General features: G+C 40.0%; 1 protein-coding gene across 1 annotated transcript in view; it reads left to right on the top strand.

Moving 5' to 3' along the window:
- The window catches only part of FOXO3 (forkhead box O3), a 28339-nt gene extending 19492 nt beyond the window's left edge, over positions 1–8847 (top strand). Inside the window, exon 2 of the mRNA XM_015405403.1 lies at positions 3714–8847. The gene's annotated coding sequence lies outside the window, so the exon portion shown is untranslated. The remainder of the gene's footprint in view (positions 1–3713) is intronic.
- Positions 8848–10363: the final 1516 nt, after the last annotated feature.

Raw genomic sequence — 10363 nt, 5'->3', positions numbered from 1 at the left:
GGAGGAGACGGAGGAAACGGCGGGATGGGGGGAGTGGAGAGCTTACCTACTCCTGCTGGTTCCTCCTACGCCTGCTGAGTTTCAGCTCCCCCCCCCGCGAGTTTCGCGGGTCTTCTTTCTTGTCTCTTCTAAGAAAGGTTTTTTCTTTCAGAACAACTGCAGATAACATTTTTATGGCCCTTATCTCAGAATTTTGTATACTTATTTTTTTAGAAAAATGTATATGCTGCCTCTCCAGAGACCTGTTCTGTAGCAAGGTGGTTAGCACAATCTTCAGTACAAAATATCCATTCCCATCTACCATATGTATATGACTAATAGAATAGGTGTAAAACATGACATTTTGAGGCAGTAGAATATGGGGTTGGTTTATATATAGTTGCTCATGTATTGATAATTGCAGTGTCAAATGATGGTTTACCTGTGTGAAAAGGCTACCACAGATGGAATTTTTATGTCTTCTCCCATCATCTCAGATACATTGCATAGTTCACACATGTATGCATATGAATATCACTTTGATTCCTACAGAATTATGAGTAGCAGATGTATTTTTATTTTATTTTATTTTACATTATTTATAGTCTGCCTTTCTCACTGAGACAAGAGTAGATTACAAGATGTAAATTAATGCATTGATAGGATGATAGCATCTAATAAGCAATGTCATAGAATTAGGAACTGCAGAAATTTTGAACAGGAGGTGTCATCTGAACAGAGCATACGTATTAAACACAACATGTTAAACAATGCAGATACATGGAATTACATCAATATAAACACAGTGCATTTTCCAGGACCAATATGTTGTGATGTAGCCCCATCTTTATTATACAAATACCCTTCTGAACAATACTGTTTTACACAGTTTGTGAAATGCCAGGCCATTCCACAAGGTGGGGATCACTAAAGAGAAGGCATGTGTATGGTAGTTGTTCATTCTGCCCATCTGTAGTGTGGTACCTTGCTCAGTTGAGTGGAGCTGTCATGGCAGGACATGGGTGGACAGGTGGCCTTGCAGATATGTCCATGAAAGTCTTTGAATGTGATTGAATTGAGCTTGATAACTCATGGGCAACCAATGAAGTGACTGAAGAATGGTTGTAATATGCATGCTCCACCTAGTTCGCGATAATAACTAAGCTGAAGTATCTGAGTTGATGTCAAGGGAGCACCTAGCTGGAGTGCATCACAGTAGTCTAGTCTCAGTGTTTCCTTGACATGCATCCACGTATGTGAACTGACTCCACTGAAAAGGATTGTGACTGAGATGATACAAAAATTCTGTCCCTCATAGATGTGATGGCCCATTCACACATGTTCACTGTAATCAAGTGAACACGCTGGAGGCTTTCTTTGTGCTCCCCACACAGAGTCATTATGACTTGCATTTTGTCATTTGCTGATTATAGTGAAGCACAGGTATTTTTGTTTAAACAAACCAGTATAGGGTGAGCAGATGCAAAGATGAATGGTAATCCTCTGCTGAAATTTACTGTTCTGCACATACATTAAAGGCCTTCCTTTGCACTATTTGTATATCTTAGATTAATAGTGGTTGGTCTGGGCTTCTTTCTGGACAACTCACAGAAAGGCATGCAAAATATTGCTTCTAGCTCTGCCTTTCCACTCCAAGAATGCTGCCAATGGAGTCCAGGCAACCAGATGGAATTCTAGAAAGTGTATAGTAGGGATTTATTTGAAGACGCTGAACTGCAGGCTGTGGAAGGTCAGTAGTTCAGCAGTTCAAGACCCGGGTGCCGCAAGATAGGGTGAGCTCCCGTCTCTAGTTCCAGCTCCTGCCAACCTAGCAGTTCGAAAGCAAGAAATTGCAAGTAGATAAATAGGTACCACTTCGGTGGGAAGGTAACAGCGTTCCGTGCGCCTTGGTGTTTAGTTATGCCGGCCACATGACCACGGAAACGTCTTCGGACAGCGCTGGCTCTTCAGCTTTGAAACGGAGATGAGCACCGCAACCCTAGAGTCGGATTCGACTGGCTTTCGAGCAAGGGAACCTTTACCTTTACTAATGAGGTGGGAGTTGTTAAGATTCCCTGAATATCTGAGACTAGGTATCTCATCTCCTACTTTATGCAAAGCCACATATATGCATAAGCCCTAAAACATTGAGCAGTTGCATTTACATACTGTGTTGCTCAGGTTGTATTGCAAAGTCTGAAATCAACAAATGTCCCTATACTGACATCATGACAGATTTCCTGGATGGGATTCTGGCTAGTCAGCCAAACACTGTGATGCCTGATCCTGATGTTTACATTGCAACAGCAGAAGAACTAAATGTGTTGATCCATCCAATTGCTTATTCATAAAATATTTACAGTGCCGAGATTAATGACAAGCAAGTTTTGATTGTATAAACCACACAATGGTTTTGTTGTTCTCCCAAGTTCCTGTGAATGAAACTCTTCTTTAATTGGGAGCAACTGTCCTTTGTGCAAGTTCTACCTTTGGGTTTTGCTATAGAGGTGTGAAGAGCAGAAGGTCACTTGTCCAGCTGCTTTCAGCGCTTGCTGTGATATCTGAAGCCACTCAATGTTTGTAGCATAGAAGGAAGAAGTAACTGTGGGGAGGTGTATCTTTGTGCACTTAGATATGGCACATCATGGAAAGAATGTGACACTGAGATCTTTTTCTCTGTAGTGCCTTATAGGGATATATATCCATTTCAGCCTCATGATAAACATGCTTGATAAAACCTGGTTTGTTCCAACCACTGTTAGTTGTGATATTCAAATGCAGACTTTTTATGTGGGGCCAAACTGGGATCTCAAATCAGGGTTTGTAGCTTGTTTGTTAACCACAGTTGGTACTAATTCTGAATTCACAAAGCACAGTTTGTTGAGCAGTACCAGCCCTTGTGGTTGCCTGGCCAGAGAGACAACAGCACAGGGAAGATATTATCCATACTAAGAGGCAAAGAAGAGGCAAGAAACAAAGAATCCAGGCTTTACCCATGAACAGGGATTTGTTTTTACACCTTTGTTGCACAAATCAGGGTTTAAAATATTAGCAATCCATCATGATATCTGAATATAGCATAACATTACTAGTAGAACTCTAGCATTTTGGTAGTGTGTATCCTATCACTCTGTGCACGGAATGCAGAGTTTTCCTGTTCTCTTCTCTGTTCATGCATCCACTTCTGATCTCCAGAAGGATAATTCCAGGGATCATGGGACCCGCTCAGAGGACTAGTTGTACAGGTTGGGGGGATGGAATAAAGAAGGACAGTGGGTAAAATCCCTCCTCCTTCATCCACAAGCACCGTTGTATTGAGTGCGGGACCCCATTTCACTCCAGCCCACTAACCCACACCCATTCATTGGTGTCTATCCTGCAACCATAGGAATGCTCTTTCCTGGGCTTAAAAGGGGCTGTTAAGACCAAAAGGAACGAGGAAAACTCCACCTGCCTACTCTGCATGGATGGCTGGATATACACCACCAGTATTTAACTTTCCAGTACAATTTCAGTGAATTGACTATGCAATGGGGATGAGCCATCTTACTTGCCTTGTGCTACTCTTTGTGTCCTTAACAATTGCACAAATCTTTAATATAAAGGTATTTTAGAATAGCAAGTGTAGGCGTCCACAACAAAACACTGTACTTTCCGTAGGCCAGGGTTTACAGTGATCAAATCTTGACCATTCTGACAGTTCACTGATATTATTTACCTTTTCTTTTTTCCAGGCCCTTGTACTGACATAAGAATGAACGAAAGAAAAAAACACAAAAACAACCCTTTGCCAAATCAACTGTCAACAAGTGGACAGAGATACCGTTTACAGCTTATAACCTTTGTGAATCCTGTATTATTTTCATAATGAAACAGACTGTTAATGAGCCCCAGAATCCTAGTGACAAACTGCCTTTTCTGGAACTCAGTGCATTCTTGAAGTATGCAAAATCTTCCTACCGTGGGATGGGCAAGCACCAACGTGGATACCACATTCAGCTACCATCCTGCTTCAGAACACACTGTGTAGCCTTTAGGATAGTTTCTTTGTCGAATAATATATGGTGTTCCAATATGTCACTGGGTTGCAGAATGCTTTTGGTTGGCTATTTTTTTGCCCAAAGTTTAGCCCACCCCTACTCACCCTCTCTAAGGTGATACCCCCGTGCAATGCTTTAATTGTTCCTTTTTCTCTTTTTACAAGCTGATTCCTCAGATACAGAATAATATATGCACAATGAAAAGCTAAATCAGTTTTGTTTCAGTAGACCAATACCACTTGAATGCTGCAGCCTTTATAGGATCGCCAAGTGATTGGATTTAAGAGGTAGTTTATGGAAGGGTTTTACTGTTTTTGGTTTGGGGTTTTTCCCCCTGTTTGGTCAGTTGGTTCTAACTCGGATCCTACAACCCTCAAGTAAGTCTTTTCCTAAATGCCAGGGTATACCTTCTGTTTATTCTCAGCATCAGGAAGGTGGATTTTACCTCACAAAATTAGCCACCGCCAATGCTGCGTCCTCACCAGTGTTGAAAAGGTATGAGAGAGAAGGCCATTTCAAAGTGTTAGTCACAAACTAACTTGCTGTTGGTCAGATTCAACCTAGCCTTGTGTGTTGTGCTAACATGTTCTGCCCAAACAGCTGCAATGAATTTTATTTTTCATTTGCCTGTATGGCTTAGCAACTGGATGGTATGAAAATGAATAAGTGAAGCTGCAGTTTATCACACCAAACAATTTGACCGTAACCATCTAGAAGGCAACAACTTGCTTTCAAATAATAATAATAGTAATAATAATGATGATGAAAAAATATAAAAAAAAAAGGGTAGACTTAATGCATTTTTTAAAATAATTTTGTGTATACACATCATCCAGAACTTGGGTGATTTATTACAATGATAATTATTTTTACATCCTCTCCTTGACTGGTCTTTCCTTCTCGTGAATGTGTCACTGAGACCTGAGAGGAGAAGCTGAGGGGTGGCAGGAAGGAGAGGCAAGGAAGGGCAAACCATACAGACAGCTTTTCTTAGGAGCGTAGACTGTAATTGGATAGATTCCACTGAAAATAAAATAGTTTTTATATATTTTGCTTATATGGGTTTCTTTTGTAAATTTTAATAGTAATGACGAACAACAGTGATGGTGCTGTGCAGATCCTCTCTTCTGATTATTTTTTACTGGTATCTCTTTTGTGGGGGAAGGGAGGAAGAGACACAGAAGGAAAACCCAGTGGTACATTTTAAATTTTTAAAAAATGGAGTGAAGACACTTTGGCTAGGACAATGTATACCTTTCTCGCCAGAGTGATATACGAAGATGTTTTTCTTGGCATAAAGACGTGATGCATATAAATATATAAATATATTTTATTATGTACAGAAACAGATCATTATGCATGAGTGTTAGGAGAACAGACTAGCATTTTAACCCAAAGTTTCAGTGCATGAGTTTCCACTGGCACATGAACCATGTACAATGTGGTGCAACTCCCTTCAGCCACTACATGCAAGTGTGCGTGTACCCATAGACATACACAATCACGCACACACACATCTGTGGGCTCCATATTGCTTCTTCTTTCCCAACCCTCTGAGGTAAACTTCGTGAAATCACAGCTCCTAGTGTGATGGAAGTTTTGTTTTGTACTGTAGCCTCTTCATGCTCGTGCTACGCTATTCTGTAGATGAACACGTGAACTCCATCATGCAGTTCATAAATGAATTATCTGTGCTGTTGTGATTCTAAGTAGATTATAGAACATAAACTTTCCAAACAGTCAAGATTTTTATCATTAAAAAAGACTATTTTTTTAACAATGAAGGTGGTGTATTTGTCAATGGCAGGGTCTAGTTTATTATATTTCTTTAATCAGAAGTAACCAATGTGTTCATTTGCTCACCGCATTGGAAAGGGCTTCCCCGAGAGGAAAACACTATATGAAAACATAATCTGTCCCAGGGATTTAGGAAAGGTGTCAGTTTATTTAGAGAAGCTCTGATATAGGTACCTATTACCAAAGCTAGTTAAGAATTTGCTTATTTGCCTTCACTACATAAGAGTATCTGGTACATCATCAAATGTGAATTCAGCTGACAATGTCATTTCTGTTTTTTGTTGCTGTTTTCTGATAACAGCAATGTATTTGGTGACTGACATTTTATTTGTAAAGTATGCCCCCCCCCCGGAAATCTGCACAAAAAATCTGGTACATAGAAGGTTTTATGGGTTCCACACTTTTATTTCTGTTAAGCTTCCATTTGAAGGTGTAATCCTTCAGGGAGACAATGTAGAAGAAGATTGTCTCTTTTGCAAGCTCTAATTTTATCTAGGTGATTCAGTTATATAACATGTAGACAAGATGGGTGCAATCCAGCCAAAGTTTAGCATTTTCTAAGTTCCACTGATTTTCATGGAAAAGAATTAAGTCCTTGTTGCCACCAACATCAGTAGGGTTCTAAAGCTGCAATCCTATGCATACTCAGCTGGGAATAAACCCCCCATTGAAGACAGTGGGACTTCTGAATAAACATGCTCTGGATAAGGTTTCATGTCTGCAATGCTAAATGCAACTACTCAAGAGCAATGCCCCTTCACAAGGAGCTCTCATTTCACTCAGTGGACCATTGGTCTGATGGGCTCTTCTTCTGTTCGCCACCATATATGCTTGTTTAGAAGTATGCAGACTTTCCTAGATGATAAGACATTACTTTAAAGTTGTGTAAATATGCACAGAAGCTCAACCATGTGGACTGAAATCACATTCTCAAGAGTGCAGTGGGAGTTATCCTGTTGGTGAAGATAACTGTGGCACCCCAGGGTATGTGTAAAGGAGCTGTATGTCTGACTAACAGGAAATTTCATCACAAACCAGTTAAAGGCAATTTGGTTCTTTTGGGTTTTATCCTACTACTGTGCCAAACTAAGGGTGGTGCATTCCATGGACACAAGGTGCTTCCTCCCAATGAAAGAGGCTCTTCTGCTAGCAGGATGTGTCTTGCCGTAATATAACACACCTTGTGCTGATGGAACACACTCAGCCTTTAGCTGAGCAGAGCGGTAGGATACAACCAACTTATTTCAATAGGATAAAATCAGTGTATAGAACTCCATGCTAATAAGATAAGGGTTTAATGTAGCCATATAGGATGTAGTCCCACCAACTTTGCACACATTGCACTCTAATCCTGTGCATAGTTCCTCAGAGGTTATTTCCTAATGGAGTGTTGCATTCATCTCTTAATTATAGGAGTATAAACCTGAAAAGAGATTTTGAATGTTGTTCCACCTTTGTTCTTCAATAGCTGATCTCCAAAATATGCAGCCCCTAACTGGGAGCCTGATTAAGGAATATTGCTGTTTAGGCAACTTCCCAGAGATTAGTTCCAGTTTAGAGACTGAAGTAATCTCTGTGCTTTCTGTGTCATCCTTCAACGGCTATGGAATCAACTGCTTTCTCAAAACTGCCTCTCTGAGTTGGCATCTACAGCTACTGTATATGCAAGGGCATGGAGGAGTCAGGTGCTCAGTGAAATCAAGTACCTGAATAGTCATCTCCCAGCTATTGTGCCAAGTAGTCAGGTGTCTGTTCTAAATTCAAAGACAAATGTAACTGCTTGGCAGTTACCCAGAATAAAACGTTGTTCGTCTTCAAGGTGCCACTGGACTCAAACTTTGTTCTGCTGCTTGGCAATATGACTACATTCTTGGGCTGCACATTTCAAGCCATTTCTTCTGAAGTAGTCCTGGAGTTCTCGGCACTGATAAGTGATGCGAATTTTCCAGTCCTGCAAACACCACACAAGGGCACAGTTGTGAACATCACTGAATACTCCCATCCTAAGTCCCAAACAGCATTTAAACATGAAATATTGCCCTAAAATTAATACACTAGCCATGTGTTTACAGTGTTGGGTACATGATCATTGTCAATACTTGTGAACGACCTCTGTTACTCTCATGAGTCTATGGGCAATTTCACAGATGTGTTGAATTATTTGTGGGGTTGTACTTTTAGTATAGAATTGGGTAAGTAGTTCCAGTCACCTTTGTTGAATACCAATTTGGCACAGATGCACAGACTATTTTCTTTAAATATCTATTGAGTACTTCATAGTATCCTGTTTTTAGCTCACTTCGTATTTCTTATTTGATTTCTCTCTCATGAATTAATTTCTCCAATAAGAGTTACCAGGCTATTGCCTATCATACGAATATTTTCAAAAACTAAACCTTAGAACATTTATCTCTTGGAAATTATGTCATTGCTTGGCAACCAACCTTCTTTCAGTAGTTTCTGTACATGGTGTCTATCAGAACTACCAGCAGATGTGAATGGGGACCAGATACTTTTATTTACTATGGGGAGGGATGGGGTGGGAATGTGAAATGTATTGTACATTTTGGTTTCACGTGTGAAACTTTTTTTAACCAAAAAAAGTTGCATGAATGGACAAAATATGTATACAGTATCTGTAAAACTGTCTTATCTGGGTTCTTTCTTTCACTGTCAAACCACATCCTTTTGAAATAATATTCCATCCACTGCCTTAGCGCATGGCCGTCTTTCCTAAGAGGTACATGATTTTTACTTTTCTTATGAGCTACCTTGCAGTTTCGTTAGAAAGCCAGCACTGTTGTTAACTAAGGCTTTTGTGGAAACCAGTTACTGACATGGGTGAATATACTACCTTGTTACATAATGATTGGAAGTCAGTTTGATTTGGAAATCTTCCCCATTGCAAATGAAATAGCAGTGCAGAGCTTAACTCCACTTGATGTTTATAGTAGACATTGCCTTGTGTATTCCATTCTCAATTGTAATCTAGTTTGTAAAATAAATGGTGACGCATGTAAATAAAGCATAATGGCTCTCTATGCGGAAGATGCAGGTCCATTTTTCTTTCATTACTTTATCCTTGTAAAGTTGTTTTGAAACTAGATGTTTTAAGGAGAAAATAAATGTATTAGACTCTTTTGTGATTTGAGCAGAGCCTATCTAGTACATTTTTAACCCATTTTATCTCCAAGCAGCTTAGGAAAGCTCCCTTTGCCAGTTTCCCAGAACTGCCATGTGAGGTAGGTTAGACTGAGAAAGAGAGCTGGCCCGTGGTCACCCAGCAGACTCCACAGCCGGGTGGGGATTTGAAAGCAGGTTTTACCAGCCCTATAGACCCATGGTTTCATCACTGCCTTGATCTCACAGGTCGGAATCATGTACTCTATCTTCTACACCACACTGGCTTTTTTTCTAGTCTATTTTTCAGTATTTCTCTACATTGAACCAATCCTGTCAGTAGAAAGGGAAGTCACAAAAAAGACTATCCCTTGATATACTAATTTTCTATGTGTATTTTTTTTAGTAATGTGCATTTTGCAGGATGGGAATGTGGACTTATCTAGTATGAACCTACAGACAGAGCCATGGGCTTTGTCTCAAGTTCTCGTATCAACTCAATCTGTAGTCTTACATTTAGTGCAAGTTTTTTACACGTCCCTGTTCCATAGCCCAAGTTACCTATCCATGAAATGGGAATAGTAAAACTCTAGTTCATGCAGATGAATGAAATAAAGAAACGCTGTTACCAATCTTGAGTCCTACCAATGAACTTCTGCATGTGTGTGTACGCATACAGTCACTTTAACTTGAGTAATTCACACACATGGTATATCAACATTGTTAATATTTGTTTCACACTTGAAGTAGAATGTTCTTTTATTGTTAATACAAGAGAGAAGTTAAAATTTGTCAGTTTATATAATTTTGCCTATATCTACTGTACCATTTATGTGCCAATCCATTTGTTACTGGCTGTACCACTGATTGTGTACTCCATGCTGCTTTACAATGCCTTGTGCACCCCAGCTTATGCAACCTTATAATCAAAGCTTGAGGAGTTCTCCTGAAGTAAGATTTTCTGCAGAAGTTAACAAAAACAATTAGAAGACTAGTGTCCTAGCTAATGGAAAGTGGGGGAGAAGAGATCGGTGTGTATCTTAAGTTTCCTGTATTGCTAGGTGCACTTCATATTTGAAAAGTAAGAAGAGTGTCAACTGAGAAATCCTTGCTTCATCAACTCACTTGGTGGCCTTGGTGGGGCTTTGCCCCAGCCCCAATTTGCAATGTAGAAATAATATACTGGGCTACCTTGCAGATTTGTTATATGACTGTGGAAATAATGTTTGGGAAGCATTTTGAACTCTTCAGAGATGTCGTAGGCATACTCCAGCCTCACCTTAGCAGAAATCAGCATAGGGCCAACTTTGGGTCTGTGTAGTCTGCAGTGTACTAACTGTATAGACTGGGGGCCCTATCCATGCTGCCTTGCATTCACCCAGTCTTCATTCTTGCCCAGTCAGAGAGAAACAGAGATGGAAGGTGGG

This window comes from Gekko japonicus, unplaced genomic scaffold, assembly GCF_001447785.1.
Source record: "Gekko japonicus isolate JY-2015 unplaced genomic scaffold, Gekko_japonicus_V1.1 scaffold1390, whole genome shotgun sequence".
NCBI classification, from domain to species: domain Eukaryota; kingdom Metazoa; phylum Chordata; class Lepidosauria; order Squamata; family Gekkonidae; genus Gekko; species Gekko japonicus.
This window is presented reverse-complemented; position numbering and strand designations above follow the sequence as displayed.